This window comes from Mus caroli, chromosome 7, assembly GCF_900094665.2.
Source record: "Mus caroli chromosome 7, CAROLI_EIJ_v1.1, whole genome shotgun sequence".
In the NCBI taxonomy this organism is placed as follows: domain Eukaryota; kingdom Metazoa; phylum Chordata; class Mammalia; order Rodentia; family Muridae; genus Mus; species Mus caroli.
Window position 1 is genome coordinate 71,658,155 of NC_034576.1, and position 11,827 is coordinate 71,669,981.

General features: G+C 39.6%; 1 pseudogene; it reads left to right on the forward strand.

The window, feature by feature from the left end:
• LOC110297960 overlaps nt 1-8,971 on the forward strand; it is a 104,757-nt pseudogene extending 95,786 nt beyond the window's left edge.
• The last annotated feature ends 2,856 nt before the right edge of the window (nt 8,972-11,827 follow it).

Here is an 11,827-nt window from a genome sequence, read left to right on the forward strand (position 1 = left end):
TCAGGCATAAGTGGCAGCATCTCTGTCATCCCTTCAAGACTCCAGAAACATCATGGAGGAGAGGGGAGAAAGAATGGAAGAGCTGTAGAATAGGAAGGAGTGTGATGACATGGATGCTTTCTTTCCAATGGATTAAACTTTCAGTTAGCATAAACATATTTTGTTTCATTATGATATTTTACTATATTACTATGTATTTTCAAATATTAATTATGAATAATTGTTGATTTAATTGACATTTTCACAATATGTTTTTTTCATATTTACCCCCTGCTACCCTTTCTTGTTCTGCTCCCATTCCTGCTGATTGCCACACTCTTCCCCACTAGTTATTTTATGTTTGCCTTCCTTTCGTGATGACGTATTGCATTTTATTAGGGGTTTTTATAGGAACTTGGGAGAGGGATTATTTACAGGAGTATGGGCTTACTCTCAGTGACTATACTACTCAGGAACAGGTTTGTCTTTACTGCAGCCACCAGGGAGCATTATGGTTTTGTGCTAACTACCATTATCTGTCTATAGCTCATTCCAGGACCCTCCAAGACCCAGTCTATGATGTTGACAGGACCAGTCATGTACCCATAAATATGAATACTGTGATATCAAGAATGCCAGGGTATTGGCATGCTCTGAAGCTGCAATCTGCACCTCCTCTCACACCTTCTTCTGATTCTTCTATTTTTCTTACCCTTCTTTCATGAAACTTAAAGCCTTGGAGGGAGTGATACATATATTGTGTCACTGTCATGAATATTATGACATAATTTATTATGCATAATTGATTTTGCCTTTCCACAGTCAACCTCATACCCCTTTTGAATCTCTTGCTGGTTCCCTCCTTCCTCCCAAATAGTCATTATTTTGCTTTGAGGCCACATACATCCATTATCCCCTGCTCTTTGACCTCGTCCCCTGTTGTGTGACCTCATCCTTTATACTTTCTTATATAAACATACACATTCTAAACGTAGATTCTTCATGTGAGCTACAACACAGCATTAGGATTTCCGAACCCGTTTTACTTCTCTTAACACAATGTATCCAGTTCCGTCATTTTCCTGCAAATATCATAGTTTAAATTATTCTTTATAACCGAATAAAATTCTATTGTATGTATGAACATTTTCTTTATTCATTTCTCTGTTGATGGGCATCCAGACTGGTTCTATATCTTGGCTAGTGTGAATAGCACAAGTCTCAACATGAACGCGCAAGTCTCTGTACTATTCTGATTTGGAATATTTGGGTATTGCTGAATTATGTGGCTATTATGTTTTTGAGAAACCTTCACACTAATTTCCATAGTGACTGTACCAGTTTCCACTCCCAACAGCACTATATAGGGCTCTCCTTTCCCTCCATCCTTGACAGCAGTTGATATCCTTGGTGGTTTTGATAATTGTCAATTTGATTGTGATACGAAGGAGTTTCAGAGAATTATAATTTGCATTTCTCTGTTGGCTGAGGAAGCTCAATATACTTTCAAATATTTACTGGCCATTTGTATTTTCTTTCAGATTTGTTAATTTGTTTCTAAGTGCTTTATTTTATAGGGTATTTGTTTTTTCTATTTGTGTTCAATTTCTGTAACTCTTCATAGATTCTAGATATTAATCTTTCTGACTTTTAACTATCAACTATCTTCTCTTGTTCAGTAGCTTATGTCTTGGTTGTGTTGATTGTTTCCCTTGCTGAACGAAAGCTTTTAAGTTTATGTGATCCTATTTGTCTATCTTGGGAATTGTTTCTTATGCAATAATAATCTTTATTTTGAATTGTTTTTTTTTTAAACTCTAGAGGCTTCAGAGTTTTGGACCTCACATAGGTCTTCAGTTACTTTTGTATTGATGTTGTCCAGGGTAAAAGATATTGATTTAGTGCCATTCTCCTACTTGTCAAATTATATCTAGGTTCTGCAGGCCCGTTTGTTGGAGACCATGTCTGTTTTATAGTATACACTTTTTATAATTCTGATAAAGAATAGGTGACTGAGTCACCATCTCTCTTATGAGTTTATATATTTGTTTTGAGCCAGTCTCCAAATATGGCTGTGGATACTCTAATGTTGTTTTCTGCTTTGATTTTCAAGAATTTGTGTGTTTCAATATTTTTTAAAATATATCTTTCTATACCTGTCAGGAATGTGTTTGGAGTGTTGTTAGGATTCTGTTTAATATATAAATTGATTTTGATAGTGTAATGTTTTCCTCACTGATAGTTACCAACCCCGTGAATATAAGAAGTCTTAAAAAAAAAAAAACTTCTAGGGTTTTCTTCAATTTTGTGTCTTTCTTTGTAGAGGTTTTTCAACTCTTTGGTTAAATTTATTCCTGGGAATTCATGATTTTTCAACCAATTGTGAATGAGAATTTTTTTTCCAGTTTCCTTTTGCACAGTATATTATTGACATATAGGAAAGTTAATTTTTTAAGCTTCTGTTTTTTATATCTTGATTTTTCATCTTCCTACTTTAAGTTTTCTGTTTTCTGGTGGAGCCTTTAAAGGATTTCAAGTAGAGAACCATGTACTTGTTGTCAAGTAGGGATAATTTGACTTCTTCCTTTCCTATTTATATCTCTTTTCCCCCCTCTTGACCCATGAATGTATTTATGAATTTCATCATTGTCAAATGAAAGCAGGTGGAGTGAGCAAGTTTGTCTTGTTATTTAATTTTGGTTTGTGGTGTATGATCTTTATTGTGGAATAGTCCTGGCTACATCACAGATTTTATTATGAAGATATTTTGAAGTTTTTTAAAGCCACTTTCTTCAAATATAGAAATAACCCTGTGATTTTTATCTTTAAGTCAATGTATAAGCCATAGAATATTCATTTATTTGTCTGTGTTAAACTTTTTTACATTTTTGGAATTAAACTAACTTGGTATAGTTTTCTTTATGTCCTCTTGGATTCAAAAATTTTATTGAGATTTTTCCATTTACATCAGGGTAGTGCTGGCTTTGCAGAATGTGTTTGGTAGCCTGCTTCCTTCTTCCCTCCCTCCCTCCCTCCCTCCCTCCCTCCCTTCCTTCCTTCCTTCCTTCCTTCCTTTCTTTCTTTCTTTCTTTCTTTCTTTCTTTCTTTCTTTCTTTCTTTTTTCTAAAAGAAAATGTGTTTTCTTTTAAGGAAATTGAATAATTTTATGGTGGAATGTGATGTTTTGTTACATGTGTGAAACCTTAACAAATCTTTATATTGATCCCTTTTTATGCCAGCATCATGCTGCTTTGATTAATTTATTGTTCTATTGGTTATTTTATTTATTTACATTTCAAATGCAGTCCCCCTGCCCAGTCTTCCATTGGCAAATCCCCATCCCCTCCATCCTTTTCTGCCTTTCTGAGGGTGCTCCCCTACCCAGCCACTCATTTTCATCTCATCGCCCTAGCAATTCCCTATGCTGGGTCATCGAACCTCCACAGGATCAAGAGGCTCTGCCAGTACCTGACCAATACAGATGGGGTTGCTCACAGCCAACCATCAGACTGAGTACAGGGACCCCAATAGAAGAGTTAAGGGAAGGACTAAAGGAGCCGAAGGGGATTGCAACCTCAGAGGAAGAACAATATCAACTAAGCAGACCCCTCTCCCCACCCTGAGCTCCCAACTACAAAACCATCAGCCAAATAGTATACATGGAGAGCCCGATGGCTCCAGCAGCATATGTAGCAGTGGATGTCCTTATCTGACACCAATATGAATGAGGCCCTTGGTTCTGTGGAGGCTGGATACTCATGCATTTCTACAGAGCTTATTTACATCTTCTTCTTATGAGTCTTATGTGTGTACAAGGAATGCTGTCTTGGCCCAGGATGTTGTACTCACACGTGGGACTCCATCTAATGTACTTTCCATACCTTTTTACCTTCTCACAAATCTCCCAAAATTCTGTTATGTGCTAACCCTCTTATCACATTTCTGCATTTCACATATAGGACGTTGTCATTCATTTATCATATGTATTTTAGACAGCAGCACATGTTTCTTGGTTTTATATTTTAAATGACCAATACCAGGTGCTATGACACCCACTTGTCACCACAGGATTTTTCTAGGATAACATCCAAACCTATTCATAAAAGAGTTTCTGAATATGAAAAATGAACAGGATGTCAAAGTGACTATTTAAGATAGAAGAGTTTCATGCTAAAGTCAGGAAAACAGCTAACATTAAATGATAGTTTTAAGCAGAAAATTCAATAGTAGTATATTTAAATATATATAAATCCCATATAGAACTAGAAACAGCACTGTGAAGCTATGTGTGAAGCTTGATTGCCTTCCTTCCTTCCTTCCCTCCCTCCCTCCCTTCTTTCCTTCCTTCCTTCCTTCCTTCCTTCCTTCCTTCCTTCCTTCCTTCCTTCCTTCCTTCCTCCCTTTATGGAAAACTTTGAGGAGCACTTGTGTTAACTCTTATAACAAAGTTTGGTGGAACTTAATCCTGGGCTTTTCTTTATTGAGAGATGTTTTATTACCAATTCTATCTTACTGTCTATTATGCTTATGTTGTTCATATCCTATTAATTTCAATTTTGTAAATCACACGTGTCTAGGAATTCAGTCATTTGTTCTAGATTTTCTAGTTTATGGGTACAAGTTTTCAAAGTATTACTTAATGATCATCTAGATTATATTATGTTCTCTTGTAACGTTCAGATTTTTTGTTTCTAATTTTTTCTTTTACCAAAATATCACCATGACTGAGACTACCCTAGCAATAGAAGCCCTCTCTGTAGCTAGAGCTGTTTCTTGAGTAAAATAATGCTGTCTTTTGGACAAGCAAATGTTGTTCTTTGTGTGCCCACTAGTCTGCCCTGACTCAGCTACCTTAACACTCTCAAAGATTTCTCATTTACATTCCTTCATTATTTGTTAATATTTACTATCATCATCATCATCATCACCACCACCACCATCCTCATAATCATCTTCTTCATCATCCTCATCATCAAGTGTAGAGTGGATCCCAAGACATAGAATTCCTATTCTTGGTTATACTGATTTTTATATTGGCTTGTGTCAATGTAAATGTCTGAACCCATTGATGGCCTCCTTCCTATTTAGATAGGCAATAATGACTAGAAAATGCAGAGCTTAATGGCTGCATAAACAATGATCCCTGACCACAGAATCTTCACTGAGGTTTTCTGGTTGATCAGATAGTTAGTTCATGCTACATAAAGAAAGGATTCAAGGAAGAGCTGGAAAGAAGTTCGTGACTCAGGTCGGAGGATCTTGAAGAGGGATAGTCCCTGCCTAGAGAGAAGCGGAATGTTTTGTGTATTGCCAGTAAGGGATAAGTTAGGAAAATAGCAGAGGCACAGAATGACAGCATGCATCTTCCTGTAACATTCCCTCCAATTTGTTTGGAGGGTGAAGGTGTTGCAAGCAGAAGCCAAGGAGAATCCCAATGAATCCCAGGGACATTGATGACAGAAATTGGGATCAATATAGCCTGCAGGATCAGCTTGCCCTAGGTAGCTGCAGAACATGGAGCTCATGAAACCCTTGAAAGTCACATCATCTGGGCCAAGATGCTGTATGGTGCTTAGAGCAGGAACATCCAGAACTCATCTCTGATCTAGGTTAGGTATAGACAGTGTAGCACTTAGTGCTCTGAGATGGTCTCCTGCTCCCAGCCTGGGCACAGGCTCTAAGGTGTCTCTGTGTACTTATAATGAGGTACATTCTAGAAATAAAATCCTTGAAAGAGAATGGGATATTAATTTTGAAATTAAAATTACCAAAAGTTTGGATCAGCCTTTTACTGTCAAATTTTGTTTGACCTAAAGACACACATATGGTTCTCTTCCTCTCAACATTAGATAGTTAAGTTCATTTTTAATCCATGCCAGTGTAATTGTGTGTGGTACACAGTATAGAACAAAGTGATTATTTCCTGAATGGATATCCAACTGGGGATATATAGCTCAGAGATAGAGAGCATTTACCCAGGTTATGAAAGGACCTAAGTTGAGTCCCCAGAACAAATAATGAAAAGCAAATGAATGTTCAATCATTTCAGTAGTAGTTCTTTAAGAGACTATGGCACCTCTGGAGAACTAACTTAGGAGTGGTCACTGTTGGTTGGAAACTCTGTGTGAACTGATTTTCTACAATGACCACTCCTAACTAGCACACACTCAGTGATGTTCACAATGTAAATGGGTCTCCTGGTTTTAGAGGCATGAAGGCTACAAGTATGAGAACTGGCAAAGGGAGGATATGATTGTGACTTCTCCCCTTGCCTTGGACTCTGTCTTCTTCCCCATGTCCTTGGGTTCTTCTCCTTATTTATGTGCCTGTGTGTCTAAACTTAATGTCAAGCGACACAGCCAAAGTGAATGGAGGTCAGGCTAATAACCTCAGTTTTGCTTAGGGACCTCTGCCTAGTCTCTTTTGACATATGATCTGGGTCTGACATACTGGAGTTGAGTGTAGCATAGGTTTGGAGGGGACACTGCTCAACCTACACCACTGCTAGAAAGTGGAGGAGATTCTCAAGCACAGTGCCAAAGGGCTTTGGATCATTGTGACACTGGAGAAGCTAAAAAACAAGATTCTAGGAATGAGGTGGATACTTTTGATTTAAGCCCAAATATAGGAGCCTTTCTTTCTATGCCTACCACATTCTGGAAACCCTATGAACTTAATGAACCAATAAATGACTTAGTACCAGTCTGTCCTGGCCAGTTAGGGATCCTTCCTGAATTCTTACCATGTGTATGATTCTGAGTGGGTACTGAGGAGAAGTGGCTTATGCACCTATTTCTCATGATGCTGCCTCCCTGGACATCCTGGCTCCCTCCTGCCTTCAGGCATCCTCTCATGCCATCCATCTCCTAGGTTTTCTATACTCAGTTTCTCTTCTGTTTGTGTAATTTACGTTCTTCCTCTCAACCTTATCACCCCTCCTAAAAACGTGCTCAGTTTCTTCAATCCCTGATGACTACGCTTGTGAGTCTTGTGCAAACCCTTGGACATAGACTAATGGAGAACACACTCACTTTTCTCCTATTTTCTCATCGCTTATTGTTAAGAATACTACTGTTTACATGGGTAATAGTGCTAATAGCAAAAGCATAGTGAGTAATGTTTGTGATACTTTCAGTGCAGCCGGCACCAAGCTAGATTAGCTTTATTCCCATTGATGACTCTGGTTAACAGGGTATCATTACTGGATTGGGAGTATGAACACATACTCATAGGGAGAAATGAGCATGTGTCTCTCTGACTCCAGAGTCCATGTGTTAGTCAGCAGCACCACACCTAGCCTGCAGTGGTGCTCCCCTAAGCATCTCTCCCTGTGAATTACAAATTTTGTTTACTAGAGACCTCAGGTTTGACCATCATGGATGGATTCTGACCAGTCATTTTTATTTTATACTGTATAGAGGAACATTTGCCCTTATTAAATAGTTCCAGAGACTGGAAATCAAAGCTGCATCTTTGGTGGCTCATCAACAGTTATAGATCCTGTACAAGGAGAGAAGAAAATGAATTCATTGACAATATAGGTGTTTTAACTCCAGAATATAACAATTGAGATATTGAGAAAGTTTTCAATAGCTACTAACATATTGGAAAGTGAAAAAATTTTCTTTTTTATTAGGTATTTTCTTTATTTACATTTCAATTTTTCCTCTTCTCTTGTTTCCCCTCCAAAAAATCCCCAATCCCATTGCCCCTCCCCATGCTCACTAACTCACCCACTCCTGCTTACCTGTCCTGGCATTCCTCTACACTGGGGCTTCAAGCCTTCACAAGATGAAGGGACTCTTCTTTCATTGATGTCCCACAAGGCCATCCTCTGCTTCATATGTGGCTGGAGCCTTGAGTCCCTCCACATCTACTCCTTGGTTGGTGGTTTAGTTCCTTGGAGCTCTGGGGGTACTGGTTGGTTCATATTGTTGTTCTTCCTATGGGGCTGCAAACCCCTTCAGCTCCTTGAGGCCTTTCTCTAGCATCTCCATTGGTGACCCTGTGCTCAGTCTAATGGATGGCTGTGAGCATCACTTCTGTATTTGTCAGACTCTGGCAGAGCCTCTCAGGAGACAGCTATATCATACTCATGTTAGCAAGCAGCTGTTGGCATCCATAATAGTGTCTGGGTTTGGTCACTGTATATGGGTTGGATCCCCGGATGGGACAGTCACTGGATGGCCTTTCCTTCAGTTTCTGTTCCACACTTTGTGTCTCCTCCCATAGGTAGTATTTTGATCCCCCTTCTAAAAAGTGCTCTTCTAAGAGTGCTCTGTGAGGTCACTCCAGTTTTTTTAATGATGTTGTTATCTCCTCTGAAGGTCAGTTTGCCCTCTCAGGATCCTGGGATGGAACTGTTCCTCTGGGGTCTCACAACGGGCACTATCATGAGACAATTTGTCAGCCATACCAAGAATGTGCTGAGCATGGCCTTCTCCTCTGACAACTGGCAAATTATCTTTGGGTCCCGAGACAAGACCATAAAGTTATGGTATACTCTAGATGTCTGCAATACACTGTCCAGGATGAGAGTCATTCAGAATGGGTGTCTTGTACCCCCTTCTTCCCAAACAGCAGCAACACTATCATTGTCTCCTGGGACAAGCTGGTCTAGGTGTGGAATCTGGCTAACTGCAAGCTAAAGACCAACATTGGCCACACTGTTATCTGAACACAGTGACTGTCTCTCCAGATGGATCCCTCTGTGCTTCTGGAGGCAAGGATGGCCTTTACACTTTGAATGGTATGGACATCATCAATGCCTTGTGCTTCAGCCCCAACTGCTATTGGCTCTGTGCTGCCACTGGTCCCAGTATCAAGATCTGGGACTTGGAGGGCAAGATCATTGTAAATGAATTGAAGCAAGAAGCTATCAGCACTAGCAGCAAGGCAGAGCCACCCTAGTGTACCTCTTTGGAATGGTCTATGGATGGCCAGACTGTTTGCTGGCTATACAGACAACTTGATGAAAGTATGGCAGTATTAGTACCCGCAAGTAATTCTTAGAAAATTACTTAGGCAGATTCTTAGAAAAGACATTCTAATATTTAGGCTTTTGGTGCATATTAGGAAAAGACTTAAGTGCCAAGAGAATTATGGGTCATTTGTAAGTAAATGGTGCCTTTAGTGACAGGAATTTGGGTAGGGATTATAGAAAACAACACTTGTTATTTTACTTAAAGGTGTAAAAGATTGAATACATTTTATAGTATAGTACACTATACTGTGTACTATCTTATTTTGGTTTTCTTCAGTTAAATGAATTATAAACCTAAAATGACTTATGTCTTAGCTCTCCCCTGATCTGTTGGAAGTGTTAAGGAGTAGATCTATCACTATCTTCTGGCTCTTGGCCTGGCCTCTGTCAGAAAAATGACTAGGCTTAGATGTTGGATTTGGGCTCTTTCCGTTGAGATCTCAGTTTACCTTTATAGTTCCCTGAGCAGGGGTGCTGGGGCTTGGGGGGAGGCTGTGTAATGAGAAGGCTTGGAGGGTGCAGAGCATAAACACTTCACAGGAAAAAGGACTCACATTCATTTGGACCTTGGCCATAACTAAATTGTTTTTGGGGGGTGGGGTGGGGTGGGGGTGGGGCGTGTAGTAGGGAAGCTGGAGATTGGTAGTCCTTGGCTCCATTTTGCTTTTCAAAGATTCAGGCTCTGGAGCTCAGGCTAGACAGACTCGGTATTCTGTGCAGACTTCATGGAAGATAATAGCATCTGTGGCATTTGGCATCTCTGACCACAGTTGAGAGCTGTGTAGAAAGACTGACTTATGCTGATGAGCCTGCCATGTTTGTTCCCACAGAATTCCATCTTACCAAAGATGATGACTGGCAGGATGTGGGGACAGAACTCATCAAGGTCACATCTGGCCTGGAGTCTAGCCACATAAGCTGACCTAAGCCTTAACTCCACACCCTTGCATTGAAAACAACTGCAACCTGAATGGGCTGTAGTAGGTTAAATTGAGATAAAGTATATGTGAGGTGGGGACAAAGAATAGTTGGTTCTTTCTCCCTTAGCCACACAGGAGTAGGTTTATGTGGATGCCTTTATAAATTAAAGTGGATTTTATCCTGCAAAACAGTCATCAAATGTGTGCAAACAGAACCATTGTATGTTACCTGTGTCATTTAAATCCATGGAATTTAAAGGAAATGACTGGCAACCTTAGAACTTTAAAGTAAGACTGACATAGTCCTTAATCCTAGCACTCAGCAGGCAGAAGTAGGTGAATCTTTGTTAGATAGAGGTCAACTTCATCAATGTAGAACGTACCACACCAGCTAGAACTATGCACCAAGACTCTGCCTCAGACATCAAAATAACAACAAAGACAACAACAACAACAACAAAGACAACAACAAAGACAACAACAGCAACAAGAAAACACCCATGCAACAGACATGAGATAATATGGCAGTGATGGAGAGCATATTCACTATACATGAGGCTTTGGGCTTGCTTGTCAACACATATACACATACACATATACACACACACACACACACACACACACACACACACACACACTCAACACACATACATAAACATAAAAGATAGACATTATAGACATTAAATAATCAGACTTGTGATCCATGGTACCTCAAACAAAGGTCACTACTTTCAGCAAGGATGCTGTTCTAAGGCACCTTTGGTTTTGTGTCTTCTCTTTACCTTTGAGACCACAGGAGACTGGGAGCATTCATGGTTGCCTGGCCACAGAACTCAAGGCAAAAATGTAACCATTACTTGAGAATTTGAATGTGCAGTCCCACACACATTAAGAAAAGTTCTCTCTTCAAAATTGTTGTCCTCTCTAAGCTGTCCCAATTTAAGATGGCTTCCTGTCAGATAATTAGGAGGCCCGGGCTTTGTTTATCCCCTACTATGCAGCCACACTTTCTTGTCAAGAGCTGAAACTCAGTGAGAGTTTAAGCTGCTCCAGGAACAGAATCTTCTGTACAGGACTGCTGTTGTGCTCAGCTCACTCAGAACTCTCTGACTTTAGCTTGGACTTAAACTCACTGGTTTTTGTTTGTTTGTTTTGTTGGGTTTTTTTTTCCTGTCTCTTCTTGTCTTCTTCCCTCTCCCAACAGATTTCTCAGCATCTCATACTTGGAGCAAAGATCTCCCTGTCTAAGAAGGCCACAGGTTCACCTTTTACAATCCTAGCCACTATTTTTTTCAAGTGTTTTATTCTCCTGGAAACTGTTAGTCACATAAATCTGAGATCAATGTAGCATCAGCAACCATCCATAAGTCTAGGTTTGGTGCCCCCCAAATATGGCTTCACAGTTAAACTCTCCAGACACACATTTAAGCTGTATGCGTTGCATTGTTGAAGTCCCTTCCCCAGGTAATGATAATGAAGGATGGATTTGGGGTTGGGGAGGATGATGTGAATCAACTTTGAGTTTTAGATAAACAAGAGGACAAGTTGGTGCTAACATGTCCCACGTCATCTTTAAGACAAACTGATACTAAAAGAAGATGATATTTACTCAAAATCCAAAGTTAATTAGGCATTCTGGGCTCTACCTGGCATCCTGTGATGGTCAAAGACTTGAGCATTCCAAGTCCTTTTGTCCTCATTCAAGGAAAAGTACTACATAGTATTGTGACCAATGTTTTGGGTACCTGTCTGCAAATTAAGCACCCAAGAGTTAACACTTTGGAAGTGATCCCCATCATTTTGGTGCCACACTGGACAAGTAAGTGCACTTAAGAATCATTTTCCCTTTTTTCTTCTTCTTCTTCTTCTTCTTCTTCTTCTTCTTCTTCTTCTTCTTCTTCTTCTTCTTCTTCTTCTTCTTCTTCTTCTTCTTCTTCTTCTTCTT